At 41.8% G+C, this 25,847-nt stretch overlaps 1 pseudogene; it reads right to left on the reverse strand.

The window, feature by feature from the left end:
- On the reverse strand, positions 1-25,598 carry LOC111973979 (transmembrane channel-like protein 2-B; annotated as a pseudogene).
- Between the last annotated feature and the right edge of the window lie 249 nt (positions 25,599-25,847).

Raw genomic sequence — 25,847 nt, forward strand, 5'->3', positions numbered from 1 at the left:
GAGTAAATTAAACCCAATTTCCTTTGTTGTAGTTTTCACTCACAAATAGTCGTTCAGATGTTGCAGTATATTTAATTAAATTAACATTTCTGAATATCATGCTTTTTGAACACATAAATAAGAAGTAAGTTATTCAAATATTGAAGCTAATATTTACTAATGTTTTACAGCGTGCTGTGACACTCAGTAGTCTAAATAAGCTTTCTCTAAATTGGTCACAGACAATCTGATCATCTGTTTGTCTATAAATAGGATTTAGGATGCTGTTATGTCATGATTGTGAGGGTGTTACAAATACTGCCTACAGGCTTTAGACTTTTGGCCAGATTCCTAGGGTCTTTTTCATTAGAACATGCAACACAAAACGTTTTGCAAGGGAAAACGGCAAGAAACTTTTCTTAAGTCCGAGTGTTTTAGTCCGTTTTCTTGCTTTTGTAAATCCTGATTTGTGAGGGTGGTGTGGACATCTTAGCACCCTGTTTTTCACCTAATTAGCATCTAGGAGGAGGTGCACCCCTCCCTCTGCCCCTTCCCGGCCCTGGGGGTGGTCCTCTGGCGTTTCCAGGCGGCCCCCTTGGGCCTGGGGGGCGGGTCACAGCCACTCGGGAGTTTGGTGCAGCCAATGAAACATCCTTCTGAAGGTTAACCCCCTTGACATTGACAGCTGCTCCTGGACGTTTTGTCACTTTGGGAAATGTGCTGCCCTTCTCGCTCATGTTGTCTGAAAAAGCAAAAGAGAAAAACGGGGTGTATGTACAGCTACTTATTCCACATATTATTGTGTTACAACCTGAATTCAAAATGGATCAAATATTTTTTTTTCTTACCCACCTACACATAATACCCCATAATGAAAAAGTGAAAACATGTTCTTAGATTTTTGTTTTCCATTAAAAAAATTAAATACATAAGTATTCACGCCCCTGAGTCAACGCATGTTATAATCAGTCTTTCTGGGTAGGTCTCTAAGAGCTTTGCACACCTGGACTGCACAGTATTTGCACATTATTCTTTCAAAAAATATTCAAGCTCTGTCAAGTTGGTTGTTGATCATTGCTAGACAGACATTTTCATATCTTGCCATAGAGTTTCAAGCTGATTTAAGTCAAAACTGTAACTACGCCACTCAGGAATATTCAATGTTGTCATGGTAAGCAACTCCAGTGTATATTTGGCCTTGTGTTTTAGGTTATTGCCATGCTTAAATGTTAATTTGTCTCCCAGTGTCTGTTGGAAAGCAGACTGAAACAGGTTTTCCTATAGGATTTTGCCTGTGCTTGGCTCTATTCCATGTATTTTTATTTTTTATTTTAACTCCCTAGTCCTTGCCAATGACAAGCATACCCATAACATAATGCAGCCACCACCAAAAAATAACAAAGAAAAAAATAACAAATACATAAAATGATGTACCTTTTGTCTCTCTGTGTTTCAGAATGTCCCTTCAATTCGTAAGAGGCTGAATATATCTCATCGGAGAAAGCATCCAAGCGAGCGAAACATCTCCCCTTTGTCTCTGTATGTGTAGCCCAGCTATCTGATGCTGTCTGGTCAAAAAGAGTAGGATATTGTTGCCACCAGTAGCATTGAATGCAAGGGAAGCCAGCGAGCATGTGGCCTCCCTTGATTAAAAAAGTATAAACTAATAGCCAATCAGCATTTAGCTAAACTGAGCGAGCTCAACTGTGAATGGTCTTGGCGCACCAAAAAAAAGTGTCATGGGAAATCCGTTTGGATTTGGCTTCACACCAATCATATTACAGACGTAAAACATCAAAAGCAAAACATCATTGACAGAAAAAATTTGAATTGTTGCATCTCGTTGTGTTGTTGTACTCTGGTGGATAGCTAGCTAGTTAAAATTGTCACTTTCCTAAATTAGCCATGAATGGAGATAGGGATTTGGACTTGTAGTTTTACTTAATTCTCCATAATGGCCAATGATTATAACGGCGATTGGGAACCAACTATAAAATCATACATTATGCCCCTGGCCTGAGAGGATAGAAATTCTATATGTAGCTAGATGTAGTAGGCTAATGTTAACTAGCTGGCTCATCGTTGCCCATGAAGGAAAGTTAGGCTTGCGAGCAAGCATTTTAGTCAGGGAGTCTAGGACAACACGAACTAAAAGTGTGTCCTGTATGACAGGGTAAAAGACCATTTTGGCAACATGAAGGAAAGGAGGATGGCATTGGCATTTCTCTACAAGTAGGGTGAGTCAACATGTTTTTTCTACACACACACACACACAGAGAAATCAGTAACATGGACAGCCACCTGATATTTAGCTTACATCAATTGGACTAAATTGTTTTGGGAATCTAGTTGTCACTGTATTAGACTAAGCATAAGTCATTTGATTGATGATGTTGAAGTTGAAATAGTGCTATTTTCTTTGCGACTTGTGATAACTCTGTTCTAAATCAATAGTTGTCTGAAAATGTCGGAGACATTAACTTGATTGACCTTCCTGTAGGCCATGTAACTGTTTGTTACATGCAATATGCATATGCATTGTGGACTCCACCTGAACGATGTTGCTCTCCGTTTTGTGATTAAACAAAGGTGTTGTTGAATTCATTCTCCCTCTGTTTTCTTATTGTCTCGACCTTAGGCCTATATATCACGGTGGCAAGGCATACAGTGCCTTCAGAAAGTATTCAGACCCCTTGACCTTTTCCACATTTTCTTAAGTTACAGCTTATTCTAAAATTGCTTAAATAAATACAAATCCTCAGAAATCTACACATAATACCCCATAATGACAAAGTGAAAACAGGTTTTTAGAAATTTTAGCAAATTTGTTAAAAAAAATTAACAGAAACAGCTTATTTATATAAGTATTCAGACACTTTTCTATGAGACTCGAAATTGAGCTCAGGTGCATCCTGTTTCTACAATTTGATGGGAGTCCACCTGTGGTAAACTCAATTGATTGGACATGATTTGGAAAGGCACACACCTGTCTATATAAGGTCCCACAGTTGACAGTGCATGTCAGAGTAAAAACCAAGCCATGAGGTCGAAGGAATTGTCCGAAAAGCTTCGAAAGAGGATTGTGTCGAGGCACAGATCTGGGGAAGGGTACCAAAACATTTATTCTGCATTGAAGGTGCCCAAGAACACAGTGGCCTCCATCATTCCAAAATGGAAGAAGTTTGGAACCACCAAGACTCTTTCTAGAGCTGGCCGCCCGCCCAAACTGAGCAATTGGGGGAGAAGGGCCTTGGTCAGGGAGGTGACCAAGAACCCGATGGTCACTCTGACGGAGATGGGGGAAGCTTCCAGAAGGACAACCATCTCTGCAGCACTCCACCAATCAGGTCTTTATGGTAGAGTGGCCAGACAGAAGACACGCCTCAGTAAAAGGCACATGACAGCCCGCTTGGAGTTTGCCAAAAGGCATCTAAAGACTCTCAGACCATGAGAAACAAGATTCTCTGGTCTGATGAAACCAAGATTGAACTCTTTGGCCTGAATGCCAAGTGAAGTGAAAAAGTGAGTGAAAAATGAAAGGAGCAAAGTACAGAGAGATCCTTGATGAAAATCTGCTCCAGAGTGCTCAGGACCTCAGACTGGGGTGAAGGTTCACCTTCCAACAGGACAGCAACCCTAAGCACACAGCCAAGACAACGCAGGAGGGGCTTTGGGACAAGTCTCTGAATGTCCTTGAGTGGCCCAGCCAGAGCCTGGAGTTGAACCCGATCGAACATCTCTGGAGAGACCTGAAAATAGCTGTGCAGCAACGTTCCCCATCCAACCTGACAGAGCTTGAGAGGATCTGCAGAGAAGAATGGGAGAAACTCCCCAAATACAGGTGTGCCAATCTTGTAGCGTCATACCCAAGAAGACTCAATGCTGTAATTGCTACCAAAGCTGCTTCAACAAAGTACTGAGTAAAGGGTCTGAATACTTATGTAAATGTAAAATTTCAGTTTTTATTTTTAATACATTTGTACAAATTTCTAAAAACATGTTTTTGCTTTGTCATTATGGGGTATTGTGTGTAGATTGATGAGGGAAAAAAACATGTAATCTATTTTAGAATAAGGCTGTAACGTAATAAAATGTGGAAAAAATCAAGGGGTTTGAATACTTTCTGAAAGCACTGTATAAACTAACAGGTGAGAGAGCAAATAATGCAATTATCACAACCCATAGGTTGCAATATGGCTTTTTTTCTGTCTTGCCTTGCCTTGGATTTGCCCCAAACATTACGCTTTGTATTCAGGACATAAAGTAAATTTATTTGCCACATTCTTTACAGTTTTACTTTAGTGGCTTATTGCAAACAGGATCCATGTTTTGGAATATTTATATTCTGTACATGCTTCCTTCTTTTCATTCTGTCGATAAGGTTAGTATTGTGGAGTAACTACAATGTTGTTGAGCCTTCCTCAGTTTTCTCCTATCACAGCCATTAAACTCTGTAACTGTTTTAAAGTCACCATGGTGAGATCTCTGAGCGGTTTCCTTCCTCTCCGGCAACTGATTTAGGAAGGACGCCTGCATCTTTGTAGGGACTGGGTGTATTGATACACCATCTAAAGTGTAATTAATAACTTCAAAATATTCAATGTCTGCTTTTTATTTTTACTAATCTACCAATAGGTGTCCTTCTTTGCGAGGCATTGGAAAACTTTCCTGGTCATTGGGGTTTAATCTGTGTTTGAAATTCACTGCTCGACTGAGAGACCTTACAGATAATTGTATGTGTGGTGTATAGAGATGAGGTAGTCATTCAAAAATCATGTTAAACACTATTATTGCACAGAGAGTGAGTCCATGCAACTTATTATGTGACTTGTTAAGCAGATGTTTACTCCTGAATTGATTTAGGCTTTCCAAAACAAAGGGGTTGAATACTTACTGAAGTGAGACATTTCAGCTTTTCGTTATTAATTAATTTGCTTTAAAAAATGTAAAACATAATTCCACTTTGACATTATGGGGTATTGTGTGTAGGCCAGTGACACAAAATCTCAATTTAATTCATTTTAAATTTAGGCTGTAACACAACAAAATGTGGAAAAAGTCAAGTTGTGTGAATACTTTTTGACAGCTCTGCTTCGGAGCGATATTATGATATAATTCACTCAAAACAAACGGTTTCTTCTATTGTTCTTTGAAGTGGGTTCACATTTTTTTCTTAATGCCAAAAAAACATGGTGGTGAGCTGAGTGGAGATGGTAGGAAGGTAGAGTAGGCTATGTGAACTGACCTGGTGGGGGTGCTTCTTCCGCAGGAGGGGGGATTAGAGAGCGGTTGGGAAGAAGGCCAACCAGGTCATGCATCACCTGGTTGGTACTCTCCTTGTTGTTCCTCCGGTTCTTCTCCTCATCCCTAGCCTAAACACAACCACAGATTATACTGTTGGTGTTGCTGCATTCATATTTACACACCACTTCAGCATTACGTACATGCAGTTAACTTACAGTACTGAATAACATGTCATTATTTACAGTATAGGATTTAAGTCCTGAGAGACGGCAGCTCAGTTGCTCATGGTCATTTACCATTTGCATCTTCCTCTTCAGTTCCAGGTTGGCATTTTGATAGTTTTTGGAGGTCGCATTCAGATAGTAGATGGCCAACCTGAAACAGGTTCACAGAACTCTTGATATGATGAGCTGTGGTATAGTTACGTATACCCATATACGTGTGTGTGTGTGTGTGTGTGTGTGTGTGTGTGTGTGTGGTGTGTGTGTGTGTGTCTGTGTGTGTGTGTGTGGTGTGTTGTGCTGTGTTTGTGTGTGTGTGTTGTTGTGTGTGTGTGTGTGTGTGTGTGTGTGGTGTGTGTGTGTACATACACCATCAGCAGCACAGCTGGTATGATCAGCCCAGGATTAGTTGCGGTAGGTGAAGATATTACCAATGAACGCTGGTAGGTCCTTCTCTATAGTCTCCATGACAACATCATACATTTGCGCCGCTTCCACTAGTAGACCAAGAGACCAGCATTAGATGTGTGCCTAGTGTGTATGGTGTGCGTGCGTGTGTGTGTGCATGAGAAGACACCTGAAGGGGCCACAGTCAAGAGGGAGGGCGGCAGGTGCATTATGGTGTGTAAACCACAGCAGAAGGCTGAGGAAGAGCACCAGGAGGAGGAGGCCGATGTAGAAGTTGTTGATTTGGAGGCTTGAAGACCCTCTCATGGGAACGTTACAGCTGCATCACGGCCCGAGCCCCACTGGGTTAGTACATCGAGGAGAGGAGACGCAGGACGTTCAGCCCTACCAGGCCAGGGGCGTAGAACGCACCCATCCTGAAACAAACACAGATACAGAAATATGTGATAAACACAACTTACAGGGTAAGTGGAAATGTGTTGATGGTTTATGTGGTGTCTCATATTTACTCACCAAATCATTCCTTGATTGAAGATTAATCCAAGCACGTTGCCGCTGATGTCAAACTCTCCATAAGACGGCTAGAATCACATATAAATATTTTAAATAGTGCAATGCATAATATAAATAATGTAAACGTAATTCTGTTCATTGTCCCCCCTTTCTCTCTCCCTCTTTCTCTCTCTCAGTAATTAACTTCCCAGGGCAGTGTCCTGTGTCTTGGTGAATGTGAAGGATCACCTATCGTGCCAGATGTCGCTGTGTGGTATCAAGTTTACTTGTTCTCACACATACAATAAGCAAAGAAAAACAAAGTAAAGAGCAATATAGCAGTGCTGGATTGTATTGATAGTGAGTAAGTATACCTTGTTACCATACTACCATACATGTTATTACCACTTTATCCCATACTGTAATGTAAAGTGCTACCAAAACACACACACACACAGTAGAACAGTAGTTATGTTATGCTTCGGAAGCCTAGCACGTACAAATCCAGCCTCCAGGTCCCAGCACCAGCAGTAGTTGAGGAAACGCACAATCACGGCTCGCACAAAGTCTCCAATGAGGATGGTCAGATATGTCACCTGGATGTCAGAGACGGTGAGCTTCACAAACTCCTAGAGGGCAGCACAGAAGGGAAACTAAACATGAAACGCCCAGCATGTCACACAGCCTCAGTCTCATCACTGGTGCACAATGACAGGAACTTTATGGGCTGCCCAGGTCAGGTGGAGGAAAACCCAGGAGGAAAAACAAAATAATAAAAAACGGTGGTCTGCCACCGCTATGTTTAGTAATAAAGGGAAAACGGAGGAAGAACAAGGGTAATCCTCACTATGCCAACGTCGGTCTCCCAGCACGGCCCTCTGATAACATCAGCAGGCGGGATCTCCGGAGGGGGGATGTCAGTAGTGTTGTGGTAGGTGCTGTAGTTGGCATAGTACTCCTTCAGACCCCAGATAGTGGCATTCTTAATATACTTCTCCTGTTCCAACTGTACACATGTTAACACACAAAGACAGGTTCAGGTGAGTAAGTAAAATATACATTCATACAATATGTACGGAACACACACACACACACACACACACACAGGTGAATAAACACACAAACATGCATTTGCAGGTACATAACACTGACACATTGTCTGGTACCTTTTCGTTGACATCATCAAACAGGGCGAACAGGAAGGTGTAGAGGTTCCCAAGGAACAGGGCAAAGATGCGGCCCAGCTGCCACTTGAGGGCGATACGAGGGTGGTACTCCTCCAGCTCAGCGATAGTCTCAAAGAGAGGGGGGCACACCAGCCCCAGCAGTGACATCACAACCTCCACCTGGAAAGTAAAACACATCCAATCACCAGGATGAAGACTGAAAAACTATTTTAATGAATAAGCATTAAATAGTGAACATACTATTATTAAATTAGTATTTCTTTATAAAGATGTATTAGCATTTATAAGCATTATAAGCATTACATTCATAAACATGTATAACATGTATCATATAATTTATAAACATGTAATAATTTTTTGTGGCTTATTCATGAAAGTTATTAAGTGTAACCAAAGTGTGGTATGATATATATATTTTATAAATGTTATAATTTTGACTATCATGACAACCCAGATAATAGCACAACAACCTACAACTGAAGAAAACAGGACAAACACCAAATGTACATTTCTGGCTCACTCCTTTTGACTAGACGAACCATAGCACAGCATCATAACAACTCAACCTGCCTCATTCTTTTCATACCAGGAGAGCGTATTCTGATCTAGTTTTGCAAAGTCCTGAGACCTCTTGACCACAAAATAGATGAGGAAGCCGCTGCCCCCCAGGCTGCAGAGAATGAAAAGATTGGCTAGAACCCGCAGGAACCTCCGCAAGTGGATGTTCTCATCCTTCTGGTTCTCCTGTTCGTCTACTATGGATTCCTACCGAGAACAGTCGATTAGTGAGAAACACAGTGGATACTATGGTTGAAGATAGTAAGTGTACATGTATGGAGATTTGTAGAACAAATGGATATTTGTAGAACAAAGTTATGCATAAACAACAGTATCTTGTGCCAAGCTAGTGGAAGGTCGTTCTACTAGCTATGGATAGGCCTAAGTGTTAGCTGCTACTGTGTTTACCTTAAAGCTGGTGGTGATGGAGGCATACTTGTTGTCTGCTGTCTCTGGGTTCCCAATGAGGTAATCCCAGCTGGTGAACATCTTAAAGGTGAAGGTAAACTGTCCATCGTCCCCACCATCTCCTCCCTCATCCGAGTTACGGGCCATCCTGGGGGGGGGGGGGGGGGGGGTTGCTGGCATCAATATTTCAGATACTGTTTGTGTGTATGTGGATTAGTATGTATTTACTGTGTGCGTATGTGTATGTTCACGTGTGTGTGTTTTACCCACGTTCTAATGACCACCATCAGGCTGTAGCCGAAGATGCCAACACCGACCAGTAGGTAGGACAGTGGCAGTCTGAACTGGAGGAGTCCGATGGTGCGTTCGTCATTATAGTAGCCATAGAACATAATAGAGTACTTGCAGTAGCCCTGGTGAAATTAAGAAAAATAATCATGTTCATATGCAAGTCATTCATCCGAAATTAAGCTGACAGTGACAAGTACAATTGATGTACTGAAAATGTGTAACATTTTAAAGGACCCCCCCATAACAAGTTGCCGCCACTATTCCGATGCCATTTCCTGTCCGAAGAATGACGAAGGCTACATACACATATTCACAAATTGAAATATACATATTCATTGATTTGACAGGCTACAATAGCTTTGCTTATAATCATTCATGCCGCAAATGACATGTAACATGTAGCTAACTATAAGTTCGTTGAATTTTCTTTTGCGGGTTCCTTTGCATTATCTGAATAGACACTTGTGGGTTCTAGCTATCATTACACCAATCAAAGCATTCATCTTCGGGGGAGGAGGGGTGAAGACATCAAAACTATGAAATAATACATATGGAATCATGTAGTAACCAAAAAAGTGTTAAACAAATCAAAATATATTTTATATTTTAGATTCTTCAAAGTAGTCACGCTTGGCCTTGATGACAGCTTTTCACACTCTTGGCATTCTCTCAACCAGCTTCACCCGGAATGATTTTTCAACAGTCTTGAAGGAGTTCCCACATATGCTGAGCACTTGTTGGCTGCTTTTCCTTCACTCTGCGGTATAACTCATCCCAAACCATCTCAATTGTGTTGAGATCGGGTGATTGTGGAGGCCAGGTCATCTGACACAACACTCCATCACTCTCCTTCTTGCTCAAATAGCCCTTACACATCCTGGAGGTGTGTTGGTCGTTGTCCAGTTGAAAAACAAATGATAGTCCCATTAAGCGTAAACCAGATGGGATGGCGTATTACTGCAGAATGCTGTTGTAGCCATGCTGGTTAAGTGTGCCTTGAATTCTAAATAAATCACTGACAGCGTCACCAGAAAAGCACCCCCACACCATCACACCTCCTCCTCCATGCTTCACGGTGGGAACCACACATGCGGAGATCATCCGTTCACCTACTCTGCGTCTCACAAAGACACGCCGGTTGGAACCAAATATCTCAAATTTGGACTCATCAGACCAAAGGACAGATTTCCACCGGTCTAATGTCCATTGTTCGTGTTTCTTGGCCCAAGCAAGTCTCTTCTTCTTATTGGTGTTCTTTAGTAGTGGTTTCTTTGCAGCAATTCGACCATGAAGGCCTGATTCATTCAGACTCCTCTGAACAGTTGATGTTGTGATGTGTCTGTTACTTGAACTCTGTGAAGCATTTATTTGGGCTGCAATCTGAGGTGCTGTTAAAACTTCTTATGGCTGCAAACCCGTTAACGGGATTGATATGACAACAGCCAGTGAAAGTGCAGGGCGCCAAATTCAAACAACAGAAATCTCATAATTAAAATTCCTCAAACATAAACATGTATCTTATATCATTTTAAAGGTAATCTTGTTGTTAATCCCCCCAAAGTGTCCGATTTCAAATAGGCTTCTCAGCGAAAGCACCACAAACGATTATGTTAGGTCACCACCAACTCACAGAAAAATTCAGGCATTTTTCCAGCCAAAGAGAGGAGTCACAAAAAGCACAAATAGAGATAAAATGAATCACTAACCTTTGATGATCTTCATCAGATGACACTCATATGACTTCATGTTACACAATACATATATGTCTTGTTCGATTAAGTTCATATTTATATCCAAAAAACCTCCGTTTACATTGGCGCCATGTTCAGAAATGCCTCCAAAATATCCGGAGAAATTGCAGAGAGCCATGTCAAATAACAGAAATACTCATCATAAACTTTGATGAAAGATACATGTTTTATATAGAATTAAAGATACACTTGTTCTTAATGCAACCACTGTGTCAGATTTCAAAAAGCTTTACGGCAAAACACAATATTCAATAATCTGAAAACAGCGTTCAGCCACAAAAGCAAGCCATACAGTTACCCGCCAAATTATGCAGTCAACAAAACTCATAAAAAGCATTATAAATCTTCACTTACCTTTGCTGATCTTCGTCGGAATGCACTCCCAGGACTCCCACTTCCACAAGAAATGTTCGTTTTTTTTCGGTAATGTCCATCATTTATGTCCAAATAGCTATTTTTGTAGCATGTTTGGTAAACAAATCCAACGTCAGGGAAGCGCGTTCACTAAAACCTGACGAAATGTCCAAAAGTTCTGTAACAGTCCGTAGAAACATGTCAAACGATGTATTGAATCAATCTTTAGAATGTTTTTAACATAAATCTTGAATAACGTTCCAACCGGATAATTACATTGACTTCAGATGAGTGATGGAACAGAGCTCCCTCTCATGTGAACGGTCAAAGAATGGTCAAAGAATGGTCAGGTCATGGCAGACCTGACTAATTCCCCTCTCATTCGGCCCCCCTTCACAGTAGAGGCATCAGACAAGGTTCTACAGACTGTTGACATCTAGTGGAAGCCGTAGGAAATGCAAACTCATCCATATCTCGCTGTGATTTCAATGGGATCTTGGTTGAAAATCGACCAGCCTCAGAATTTCCACTTCCTGTTTGGATTTTTTCTCAGGTTTTTGCCTGCCATATGAGTTCTGTTATACTCACAGACAGAATTCAAACAGTTTTAGAAACTTCAGATTGTTTTCTATCCAATACTAATAATACTATGCATATATTAGCAACTATGACTGAGGAGCAGGCTGTTTACTCTGGGCACCTCTGTGCACCTTTCATCCAAGCTACTCAATAGTGCCCCTGCAGCCATAAGAAGTTAACTCTAGTGAACGTATCCTCTGCAGCAGAGGTAACTCTGGGTCTTCCTTTCCTGTGGCGGTCCTCATGAGAGACAGTTTCATCATAGCTCTTGATGGTTTTTGCGACTGCACTTGAAGAAACTTTCAAAGTTTTTGAAAATTTCCGGATTGAATGACCTTCATGTCTTAAAGTAATGATGGACTGTCGTTTCTCTTTGCTTATTTGAGCTGTTCTTGCCATAATATGAACTTGGTCTTTTACCAAATAGGGCTATCTTCTGTATATCACCCTAGCTTGTCACAACACAACTGATTGGCTCAAACGCATTAAGATGGAAAGAAATTCCACAAATGAACTTTTAGCAAGGCACACCTGATAAGTGAAATGCATTCCAGGTGACTACCTCATGAAGCTGGTTGAGAAAATGCCAAGAGTGTGCAAAGCTGTCATCGAGGCATTGGGTGGCTACTTTGAATAATAACTCATATCAAATATATTTTGATTTGTTTAACACATTTTTGGTTACTGCATGATTCCATATGTGTTATTTCATAGTTTTGATGGCTTCACTATTATTCTAAAATGTAGAAAATTGTAAAAATAATGAAAACCCTTGAATGAGTAAACTGTGTCCAAACTTTTGACTGGTTCTGTATATATAACCATTTTATAAATGGTATTATATGTATATATTTGTTTTGTTTTGTTTTTTAAATAGACCACCAAAGAAAAGTGAAAATTTACAAATTATTCAATGGATTGTGATAATTTTCTGAAAAAAGATTTTTAAAAGTAGACTTGCAAAAACATACATTTGCACCGCCTATTTTAATTTGCTCCATAGCTCAGGCAGCCAAGTGGACACAAGGCTGTTTGGCTCATCTCAGGAGCGAAGAGGAATAACTTTGCAGCTGTTTCTGATTAATAAATAATGCCACGCTGGTGGGTGGTAACATTCAAGTAAAACCCAGCCCTGAAACTAAACGTAGGCTGAAAATAATTTGATTGTCATATAGGATTTGCACAAAGTTGGCAGTTCGGATTTGTCACTTCAAGCCCGAATATATAATACTTTGACTAAAATGATGACTTATTGACTTAAATCGCTGTGCAACATCATGGGTAAGCTCTGGCCATCGTCTTTCAGCTTGAAAAAGTGGATTTCTACTGGTGTGGGCGTTTAGTTACAATGCAGGTACAATGCAATATGATGCTGTTATTCATGAACATGTATGACCCCTAATGTCTTAAAATCTACTTTTTACCCTTTTTTTTACCAGTAATTTAAAGTACTGTATGACATCACATTTTATGTATGTTTGTTTCATTTGTACAATCATATGAAATAAACCTGAACCTTAAGTAAACAAAACAAGGTGCTATAAATATGGCATCACTCCAAAGATCCTCACTCCAAAATCAAGGAGGACGGAGTAGTCCATGGCTTTGGCCTGCTGCGCTCTGGGAACAGTTTTCCTGGGTATAGACCCATACGGAAGACCCATCATCACCTCCGGACAGAAAGAAAGGAAAAATGAAAGGGAAGTGGGGAAAAGATAGTAAGAATGAGACAGTGAGTCCCTCCTTCGATATCTCTCCATATGCTGACCAAATGTACTGCAAATATTTTGCAAGACAATGGACTATGTGCTTAAGGTAAAAAGCTGCTCACCTCTGGGAGAACAACAAGCCCAAACATTAACCCAAACAGGACCAGGTTTAGACCGTACATCCACCGCAAGAAGATGAAGTAGGAAGCCACAGATGACCCAAAGTGACCTGAGGGTTAGAGTTCAAACTCCAAAAGTTACATAATGAATAGATAGAACTACATTACATGAACAAGACAGAAACTCATAGCTTTAAATAATGGTACCCACTCTCAACCTCTTTAATCTTTCTTTCCCATGGAATACAGGCTGTTTTGAAATTGTCAAAGTCACGGTTGAACTTGATCATTTTCTGAAACGAAAAAGGTTAAGAGAGAATATTTGAAAATAAAAGTTTATCACAGAAGTACTGTGTAGTTCCTGATGAGAAAAAATCATGAAGATTATGGTGCACTTATGATTTAACCCTTAGCCTACAATCTCTGTGCTCCAGCGGAAATCAAATTAACATAATAAAAAAATCCCCATCAAAATCCGTCTCTTTAAGGTAGAGATATCAGTTTTTGCATGGGCTGCGTCTCAATCCACCACATCTGCCGATATAACCGTTCCACATCTTCAGTGAAAGGTGGCAGAGATAGAGTGGTGTTTGTCAGACCATGTGACATCCCTAAACTTCAGAACATACTTCCTTTTGATTTTCTTTTTCAATGTTTCATCCAATATATATATATATATTTTTTTTTTAATAAAACCCCGAAATAAATAGCTAAATGATCTTTGGTATAACCATCTTAAAACAATTCCATATGTTAGCGTAGACCCCCTGTCCCCCCTTCCCGCATCCCTGTCCCCTGGTTTAGACAGGGCTTAGACTCTAGAGGGTTAAATGTGTATTTTACATGCCATGTCAAATAACATCAAATAACAGGTGTAGACCTTACAGTAAAATTACTTACAAGCCCTTAACCAACAATGCAGTTTTAAGAAAAATAAGTGTTAAGTAAATAATAGATAAGTAAAAAACTAAATAGCAAATAATTAAAGAGCCGCAGTAAAATAACAGTAGTGAGTCTATATACAAGGTGTACTGGTACAGAGTCAATGTGCGGGGGCACAGGTTAGTCAAGGTAATTGAGGTAATATGTACATGTAAGTAAAGTTAAAGTGACTATGCATAGATAATAAACAGAGAGTAGCAGCAGCGTATAAAGTGGGGGGGACAATGCAAATAGTCTGGGTAGCCATTTGATTAGCTGTTCAGGAGTCTTATGGCTTGGGGGTAGAAGCTGTTAAGAAGCCTTTTGTACCTAGACTTGGCTCTCCAGTACCGCTTACAGTGCGGTAGTAGAGAGAACAGTCTGTGACTAGGGTGGCTGGAGTCTTTGACCATTTTTAGGGCCTTCCCCTGACACCTCCTGGTATAGAGGTCCTGGATGGCAGGAAACTTGGCCCCGGTGATGTACTGGGCAATAAGCACTACCCTCTGTAGTGCCTTGCGGCCGGAGGCCGATCAGTTGCCATACCAGGCGGTGATGCAACGAGTTAGGATGCTCTCAATGGTGCAGCTGTATAACTTTTTGAGGATCTGAGGACCCATGCCAAATCAGTTCATTCTCCTGAGGGGAAATAGGCTTTGTCGTGCCCTCTTCACGACTGTCTTGGTGTGTTTGGACCATGTTAGTTTGTTGGTGATTTGGACACCAAGGAACTTGAAGCTCTCAACCTGCTCCACAACAGCCCCTTCGATGAGAATGGGGGCGTGCTCAGTCCTCTTTTTCCTGTAGTCCACAATCATCTCCTTTGTCTTGATCACGTTGAGGGAGAGGTTGTTATCCTGGCATCACACGGCCAGGTCTCTGACCTCCTCCCTATAGGCTGTCTCATTGTTGTCGGTGATCAGGCCTACCACTGTTGTGTCGTCGGCAAACTTAATGACGCTGATGATGGAGTCGTGCCTACAGCAGAGGACTGAGCATGCACCCCTGAGGGGTCCCCGTGTTGAGGATCAGCGTGGCAGATGTGTTGTTTTTTATTTTTATTTTTTATTTAACCTTTATTTAACTTGGCATGCCAGTTAAGAACAAATTCTTATTTACAATGACGGCCTACCGGGGAACAGTGGGTTAACTGCCTTGTTCAGGGGCAGAATGACAGATTTCTACTTTGTCAGCTCGGGGATTCGAGCCAGCAACCTTTCAGTTACTGGCCCAACGCTCTAATCACAAGGTTACCTATCCTTACCACCTGGGGGAGGCCAATCAGGAAGTCCAGGATCCAGTTTCAGAGGGAGCTGTTTAGTCCTTAGCTTAGTGATGAGCTTTGAGGGCACTATGGTGTTGAACACTGAGCTGTAGTCAATGAATAGTATTCTCACATAGGTGTTCCTTTTGTCCAGGTGGGAAAGGGCAGTGTGGAGTGGAATAAAGATTGCATCATCTGTGGATCTGTTGGGGCGGTATGCAAATTGGAGTGGGTCTAGGGTTTCTGGGATAATGTTGTTGATGTGAGCCATGACCAGCCTTTCAAATCACTCCATGGCTACAGAAGTGAGTGCTACGGGTTGGTAGTCATTTAGTCAGGTTACCTTAATGTTCTTGGGGACAGGGACTATGGTGGTCTGCTTGAAACATGTTGGTATTACAGACTCAGTCAGGGACAGGTTGAAAATGTCAGTGAAGACACTTGCCAGTTGGTCAGCTCATGCTCGGAGTTCACGTCCTGGTAATCTGTCTGGCCCTGCGGCCTTGTGAATGTTGACCTGTTTAAAGGATTTACTCACATCGGCTATGGAGAGCGTGATCACACAGTCATCCGGAACAGCTGATGCTCTCATGCACGCTTCAGTGTTGCTTGCCTCGAAGCGAGCATAGAAGTAATTTAGCTCGTCTAGTAGGCTCGTGTCACTGGGCAGCTAACTTAAGTCTTAACATATTGAAGTTATACATGCATAATTTGTTTGAATTATTCATAATGATTCAGTAGGACATAACTAATCTTTAAGACTGTGGACTCAGTTGTAAAGTTAACACTTGGCCTAGGAAAAGTTACCTTAGCCATTATGACTTTGTAGGCGTAGAGCTTCCTCCCTTTGCCCTTTCCCAGAGCCCCCTCAAACTTCTCCACAAACGCCTGGCATTCCCTACAATTCAAACCCACAAAAAAGAATGACCATCAACCAACAAAAAGTATCAATCACTGGTTTGATAAACCACCCACCAATAAATCAGTGAGAAGCTGGTCAAAGAACATCAATCAGCAAAGCCAATGCACAAAACTCGTAAATAGTTCAAAGGGTAATGGACAATCGATCTACTTTGTCGTTCCATAAAGTAATTAAAGTATTTCACAAAATAAATGGACATTTGATCAGGCAATGTAGCATCAAAGACACAATTATATTTTAATTTAATTTAAAAATAAATAAGATGACATCACAAGTAATACATTAGTTATTGTGTAAGCCTTAAGGAATGTGTAAAGTACTGTAGTTATAGAAAAAAGAGAAAACAGCACAGCAAGAGCAAGTCCCTATGTGAAGGCAATCAGCCAATGGGAAATCAGTGGAGGATGACATATGATGGTGGCCATTTTGTTTACTTGAGGAGTTTAAGCCTCCTCTTCATGCGCCACGGTTTGTTCCTTAGAGTGGCTATCAGCTTCTTCTTCTCCTCCACCTCTTCCTTCTGAGCAGCAATCTCCCCCTCTGACAGAGAATCCTCGTCCCCTGACTCGCCCGAAGAAGAAGAGCTATCAGAAGAAAGAGCTGTTACCAGGGCCAGGGGTCAAGTCAGGGTCAACCATGTGTCAACCAGGGTAGAGTTATAGTTTCGGTCAGACTGTCTTTGCTAAGAGTGGGCAGTGTGGCCAGAGGCTTTACACAGTGCCCAATTATCATGGTACAAACTTTGAACTTGTCATATTATGTTGAAAAACATCTGGCAGACCAACAGAAAATACAAAAAGAGAACATTGCTTTGGCAATGTAAGCATATGTTTCCCATGCCAATAAAGCCCTTAAATGTAATTGAATTGACACTATTTTTCAGATGTTGCCCTACCAGAGTTACACAGTATTGTTGAAACTCACATCCATGAGCTTCACTACTGACATTTGGACCAGTGATGTCAGCCCCATGAGCATTATGATTCTGACAGCACAGTGGGTCGACGAGGATTTCGTACTGAGGAAAGTCGTATTGCATGCTCAAGAATGTGTTGGTTCTCGTACCGCTGCTGCCATTTCCATGGCATTTGAGAACATCTTTGAAACTTGGAAAAATGAACACTCCTAACTCCATTCGAACAACTGACTCGAGAACTAAGCTCAACTGTGTCTGCAACAGACGTGATATCCTCTGTCATGGCATTGAAACGCCTGCTCAACAAACTGCCGACAGACCGTGGGGTTAAAACTTACAAAAGTACTCGAGGCTGTGAACAAGCGATTCGGTGGCATTCTCTCTGAGCCTCTCTACTGTGTCACCGCCATGCTCGATGCTAGGTACAAGGACAGTTACTTCGATGCAGACAAGAAACAGAGTTTACGTGAAATGTTAAATACACAGCTGGACAAGATGGAAATGGACACAGTGACAGTGCGCACCGAGGAGGATAGGCCACGGACAGACAGAGCTGAAACTTCACTGCCCCACAGTGACTGTACGTACATACCCCAACCAGAAGCCATGGATTACAAGAAACATTCACACTGAGCTATAGGGTAGAGCTACCGCTTTCAAGGAGCGGGACTCTAACCCGGAAGCTTATAAGAAATCCCGCTATGCCCTCCAACAAACCATCAAACAGGCAAAGCGTTAATACAGGACTAAGATTGAATCATACTACACTGGCTCTAACGTTCGTCGGATGTGGCAGGGCTTGAAACTATTATAGACTACAAAGGGAAGCACAGCCGACAGCTGCCCAGTGACACGAGCCTACCAGACGAGCTAAATACCTTCTATGCTCACTTCGATGCAAGTAACACTGAAACATGCATGAGAGCATCAACTGTTCTGGATGACTGTGTGATCACGTTCTCCGCAGCCGATCTGAGTAAGACCTTTAAACAGGTCAACATTCACAAGGCTGATAGGCCAGAGGGATTACCAGGACGTGTACTGCGAGCATGCGCCCGACTAACTGGAAAGTGTCTTCACTGACATTTTCAACCTCTCTCTATCTGAGTCTGTAATACCAACATGTTTCAAGCAGACCACCATAGTCCCTGTGCTCAAGAACACTAAGGTAACCTGCCTAAATGACTACTGACCCGTAGCACTCACATCTGTAGCCATGAAATGCTTTGAAAGGCTGGTCATGGCTCACATCAACACCATTATCCCAGAAACCCTAGACCCACTCCAATTTGCATACCGCACCAACAGATCCACAGATGATGCAATCTCTATTGCACTCCACACTGCCCTTTCCCACCTAGACAAAAGGAACACCTATGTGAGAATGATATTCATTGACTACAACTCACCATTCAACACCATTGTGCCCTCAAAACTCATCACTAATTTAAGGACCCTGGGACTAAACAGCTCCCTCTGCAACTGGATCCTAGACTTCCTGATGGGCCGCCCCCAGGTGGGTAAGGGTAGGTAACAACACATCCTGCACACTGATCCTCAACATGGGGGCCCCTCTGGGGTGCGTGCTCAGTACCCTCCTGTAATCCCTGTTCACTTATGACTGCACGGCCAGGCACAACTCCAACACCATCATTAAGTTTGCTGATGACACAACAATGGTAGGCCTGATCACTGACAACAATGAGACAACCTATAGGGAGGAGGTTTGGCATCAACAGCAAACTAACATGTTCCAAGCACACCAAGACAGTTGTGAAGAGGGCACGACAAAACCTACTCCCCCTCAGGACACTGAAAAGATTTGACATGGATCCTCAGATCCTCAAAATGTTTTCCAGCTGCTCCATCGAGAGCATCCTGACGGGTTGCATCACTGCCTGGTATGGCAACTGCTCGGCCTCCGACCACAAGGCACTACAGAGGGTAGTGCGTACAGCAAAGTACATCACCGGGGTCAAGTTTCCTGCCATCCAGGACCTCTATACCAGGAGGTGTCAGAGGAATGACCTAAAAATGGTTAAAAAAACTCCAGCCACCCTAGTCATAGACTGTTCTCTCTGCTACCGAACGGCAAGCGGTACCGGAGTGCCAAGTCTAGGTCCAAGAGGCTTCTAAACAGCTTCTACCCCCAAGCCAGAAGACTCCTGAACAGCTAATCAAATGGCTACCCAGACTATTTAGTGTGTTACTAATGGTTTTCTTTGAGACTGTGGTCCCAGCTCTCTTCAGGTCATTGACCAGGTCCTGCCGTGTAGTTCTGAGCTGATCCCTCACATTCCTCATGATCATTGATGCCCCACGAGGTGAGATCTTGCATGGAGCCCCAGACCGAGGGTGATTGACCGTCATCTTGAACTTCTTCCATTTTCTAATAATTGTGCCAACAGTTGTTGCCTTCTCACCAAGCTGCTTGSCTATTGTCCTGTAGCCCATCCCAGCCTTGTACAGGGCTACATTTATCCCTGATGTCCTTACACAGCTCTCTGGTCTTGGCCTATGTGGAGATGTTGGAGTCTGTTTGATTGAGTGTGTGGCAGGTGTCTTTTATACAGGTAACGAGTTCAAACAGGTGCAGTAATACAGGTAATGAGTGGAGAACAGGAGGGCTTCTTAAAGAAAAACTAACAGGTCTGTGAGAGCCGGAATTCTTACTGGTTGGTAGGTGATCAAATACTTAATGTCATGCAATAAAATGCAAATTATTACTTAAAAATCATACAATGTGATTTTCTGGATTTTTGTTTTACGTCTCTCACAGTTGAAGTGTACCTATGATAAAAATGACAGACCTCTACATGCTTTGTAAGTAGGAAAACCTGCAAAATCGGCAGTGTATCAAATACTTGTTCTCCCCACTGTATATGTATATATGTATGTATGTATATATATATATACAGTGCATTCGGAAAGTATTCAGACCCCTTTTTTCAACATTTTGTTACGTTACAGCCTTATTCTAAAATGGATTAAATAAATAAAAATCCTCATCAATCTACACACAATACCCCATAAAGACAAAGCGAAAAAAGGTTTTTGTACATTTGTAGAATGTCGATTTGAAGAAATGTATAAAACATTTAAAACAGAAACACCTTATTTATGTAAATATTCAGACCCTTACGCTATGAGACTCAAAATTAAGCTCAGGTGCATCCTGTTTCCATTGATCATCCTTGAGATGTTTCTACAACTTGATTGGAATCCACCTGTGGTAAATTCAATTGATTGGACATGATTTGGAAAGGCACACACCTGTCTATATAAGGTCCCACGGTTTACAGTGCAAGTCAGAGCAAAACCCAAGCCATGACGTTGAAGGAATTGTCGATAGAGCATTGAAACAGGATTGTGTCGAGGCACATATCTGGGGAAGGATACCAACAAAATTCTGCAGCATTGAAGGTCCCCAAGAACACAGTGGCCTCCATCATTCAGGCAGCCTGGCGTGTAGGAGAGTTGGCCTAGTAACCGAAAGGTTGCTGGATCAAATCCCCTAGCTGACAAGTTACAAAATCTGTTGTTCTAACACTGAGCAAGGCAATTAACCTACTTTTCCCCGGGGCCGAAGACGTGGATGTCGATTAAGGCAGCCCTCCGCACCTCTCTGATTAAGGGGGGTTGGGTTAAATGCGGGAAGACACAATTCAGTTGAATGTATTCAGTTGTGCAACTGACTAGGTATCCCCCTTTCCCATTCCTAAATGGAAGAAGTTTGCAACCACCAAGACTCTTCCTAGAGCTTCCTAGAGCTTGCCGCCCGATGGTTACTCTGACAGAGCTCCAGAGTTCCTCTGTGGAGACGGGAGAACCTTACAGAAGGACAACCATCTCTGCAAAACTCCACCAATCAGTCCTTTATGGTAGAGTGGCAAGACAAAAGCCACTCCTCAGTAAAAGGCACATGACAGCCCGCTTGGAGTTTACCAAAAGGACTCTCAGATCATGAGAAACAAGATTCTCTGGTCTGATGAAACCAAGATTGAACTCTTTGGCCTGATTGCCAAGCGTCACGTCTTGAGGAAACCTGTCACCATCCCTACCGTGAAGCATGGTGGTGGTAGCATCATGCTGTGGGGATGTTTTTCAGTGGCAGAGACTTGGAGACTAGTCAGGATCGAAGGAAAGATGAACAGAGCAAAGTACAGCGAGATCCTTGATGAAAACGTGCTCAGGACCTCAGACTGGGGTGAAGGTTCACCTTCCAACAGGACAACGACCCTAAGCACATAGCCAAGACAATGCAGGAGTAGGGACAAGTCTCTGAATGTCCTTGAGTAGCCCAGCCAGAGCCCGGACTTGAACACGATCTAACATCTCTGTAGAGAACTGAAAGTAGCTGTGCAGCGACACTCCCCATCCAACATGACAGAGCTTGATAGGATCTGCAGAGAAGAATGGGAGAAACTCTCCAAATACAAGTGTGCCACGCTTGTAGCGTCACACCCAAGAAAACTCAAGGCTGTAATCAAAGGTGCTTCAACAAAGTACTGAGTAAAGGGTCTGAATACTTATGCAAATGTGATATTGCAGTTGTTGTTGTTTTTTATAAATTTGCAAAAAATTCTAAAAGCCTGTTTTTGCTTTTTCATTATGGGATATTGTGTGTAGCTAGATGAGGGGAAAACAATCTATTTTATTATAAGGCTGTAACATAACAAAATATGGAAAATGTCAAGGGGTCTGAATGCACTGTATATATATATATATATACAGGCTGAGAGGAAATGTTGCCTTTTTATATATGTATCTTACAAATCAGTAATACACTATTATAACTCCTTGGGTAAAATAGTGTTATTGTATGAAATGTATTGTTTTGGTGCTTGACAAATAGTGAGCTAAGGTCATTGTCGTAGCATTTTGTAACACTTTTGTGCAACCCTATAACCCATTTTCATGACTCAACTCCCTGACCTAATTAATCAATACTTTGAAGGGGGATATCCGAACAGAGTCTGTCAGACTCCTCCTTCATACATGATGGTGTGTGCAGCATGGAGATATGTGAGAGAGATGGCCCTCTCAAAGGATACTGCACCTGCTGTACTTTGCGTTCTTCTTTTTCTTGTCTTTCTCGTTCCCTTTGTCCTTCACTCCTTTGCCTTTGGCGTCACTTTTCCCTTTGGCATCGCCCTTCTTCTCCTTGTTCTGCCCTTCTTTCTGGTTCTTGCTAGTCCCTTTTCTGCCTTTCCTTTTCTTCTCTCGTTCTTCCTCCTCACTCTCCTGCTTGACTGCCTTTTTCTTTCTGCCTGCAGCCTTTGGGCCCTTCCGCTTGACGCTCTTCTCCTCTTCCTCATCCTCATCCTCTTCCTCGCTGTCCTGGACCTTGGCCTTCTTCTTATGAGCCCTCTTCCTCTGTGCCTCGTCATCCTCTTCCTCATCCTCTTCCTCGCTGTCTTGGACCTTGGCCTTTTTCTTATGAGCCCTCTTCCTCTGTGCCTCGTCCTCCTCCTCTTTCTCTTCCTCTTCGCTGGTGACCTGTTTGCCATTCCGTCCCCCGGCTCGTGGAGAGAGTTTGACTTTCCTGTTTCTGTCTCTCCACCTGACCTCATCTGAGACACACCAAACACATTTACACATTTACACCACACACACACACACACACACACACACACACACACACACACACACACACACACACACACACACACACACACACACACACACACCACACACACCACCACACACACACACACACACACACACACACACACACACACACACACACACAAACACACACACACATACACATACATACACACACACACACACGATACACACACATTGTCACTTACTGTATATATTTCATGGAAATAAAAACAGACAGACAAAGGCTCCGTATATCCATAAATGACATTAAAACCTGAACAATTAAACAAACATCTAAATCAGCCAGGTTGCCAGCCTCCCCATGGTTATTGCCAGTGGTGTAATGGAGGGTAAATGCAAGACAGTTGGGTAGAGGTCACGACAACGCCTATTCCCCCTCAGGAGACTGAAAAGGTTTGGCATGGGTCCTCAGATCCTCAAAACGTTCTTCAGCTGCACCATCGAGGGCATCCTGACTGGTTGCATCACCTCTTGGTATGGCAACTGCTCGGCATCCAACCACAAGGCGCTACAGAGGGTGTTGTGTACGGCCCAGTACATCACTGGGGCCAAGCTTTCTGCCAATCAGGACCTCTATACCAGGCGGTGTCAGATGAAGGCCCTAACAATTGTCAAAGACTCCAGCCACCCTAGTCATAGACTGTTCTCTCTGCTATCACACGGCAAGGTGTACCCGCGGGGCTAGTCTAGATCCAAAAGCTCCTTAACAGCTTCTACCCCCAAGCCATAAAACTGCTAAACACTTAGTCAAATACTATTTGCATTGACCCCCTTTTTTATGCTGCTGTTACTGACTGTTTATTATCTATGCATAGTCACTTAACCCCTACATACATGTACATATTACCAAAATTATCTCGACTAACCTGTACCCCCGCACATCGGTACTGGTACTCCTGTATATAGCCTTGTTATTGTTATTTTATTGTGTTACTTTTTTTCTTACTTTATTTTATTTTACTTATTTTTTAGCAAATATTTTCTTGCTTACTTTTAAAAAAATCGACGTTGTTGGTTAAGGGATTGTAAGCATTTCACGGTTAGGTCTACATCTGTTGTATGTGACAAATAACATATTCTGATTTGATGATTTAGTTTACCCACCTTTTGTGGAAAAATGCATTGGAAGTACAGATGTAGGATCTTAATTTGAGTCGGTTTGCACCATCATGAAAATAATCCTGCAGCAACAGGAAATGTGAATTATTATGTGGATTTAATGAATGGACATTTTTGTAGGAAAAGTAAAGACAGAAATTTCTAAGTGGAAATTACAAACTTCATAAGCATTTTTAAACCTCAAATACACTACACATTTTAAACCACTACATCACTGGTTTATGACTATCCTAAAAGACCCACTCCAGCCTCCCTAGAACATGATTTATCACCTATTTTATATAACCTTTATTTAACTAGGCAAGTCAGTTAAGAACAAATTCTTATTTACAATGACGGCCTACACTTACTTAACAAAAAGCACACCTCAATAGGTGGTCCAGGTGTCCTCTGACATGGTACAAGTGGGGGGGTTGGGCCGTTCCTCTTTTTAGCCGTACATTTTTCCTCTATTGTTCCCGCAAGCAAGGGGGGAGGCCAATGACATCAGAGTGCACCATCAAACCAACTCCTTGAACTGCCAAATCCAATCTCGCAAACATGTCTAAATAACACTATTTTGCTCAAAACATAACTTTATATCCTTAAGTGCGTGTACTTTACTGTATTGATATGTTGAATATCGTTATTCAACGGGAAAAGTTCAAAATTAGCTGGAGTGGGTTATTGCGTCCTTAAACTCATCATTTAGAATAGTAAATGTCATAATTTTTTACACCGTTTTTTTACCCCTTTAGAACCACATATTTGCAGAATAACACATTATTCCAAAATCCGACATTTGCAGCTGTTGGACAATTAAACAAACAGGTAAGCTCAAACACACATAAACACACACACATCAAACACTTTCTCCTTCTGATGACTTACCCTCACTCCCACTGTCTAATTGTCCATCGATATCCATTCCCACTATAAAAAATATATATATATTGTCAGTCAAAAGCTCTACAAATATTGTACTTTGTCTTTGAACCATGAAAAATCTCACAATCTTACAGTTTCATGTTTAAGAGTATGGATTATGTTCCATGTTATAGTACATCTACAGATAGGATCTTAATTTGAGCACTCTTTTGTTGCTGAGAAATGCAAACTTGTAGTGTATTTGAGGTTTAAAAAGTATTTTAATGTTTGTAATTTCCACTTAGAAATTTCAGACTTGATTTGACCAAAGGAAAAATGTATCAACCCCTTCAAAAATGTCCATTAATTATAATCCACATAATAATTTAGATTTCTTGTTCATGTAGAATTATTTTCCTGTTGTAGAAAACTGGCTCAAAGTAAGATCTGTAGTAGTTAGTACATCTGTTCCATATTTACTACAAACACATCAAAGAAAGAGAAAAACTGAATACTCTTCAGTATTCAAGAGAAATCCAAAAGAAGGAATATTTCCACTCTGGAAAACAAAAAGGATAAATCCTACCCACCCTCTTCCATTTTAATTGCAATGTCATTTTTCTTCCGAGGAGGCATTTTGGCTCAGTGTTGTCCTCTTATTAATAAGCTCTTCAGTTCAGCCTGCTCTCTCCCTTCCAGGCCATGTAGATCTCAGGTAAGCAGACAGCTGTCACACCTGTGCAGGTACTCACACAGTCTGACAGGTGCACCAGTGTTTGGGCTACTACACTTGCTGTCTCCCTGACAACCACCAATGATATTGCCCAAGAGATTATAATATTTAGGCCTGAAGAAGAAAGACTAAATCTAAAGGGACAATAAAGTGGTACAAAAAGTGTGTCAATCAAAAAGTCAGTTGATCTCTGAC

The sequence above is a fragment of the Salvelinus sp. IW2-2015 genome, linkage group LG15 (assembly GCF_002910315.2).
Source record: "Salvelinus sp. IW2-2015 linkage group LG15, ASM291031v2, whole genome shotgun sequence".
Lineage (NCBI taxonomy): Eukaryota > Metazoa > Chordata > Actinopteri > Salmoniformes > Salmonidae > Salvelinus > Salvelinus sp. IW2-2015.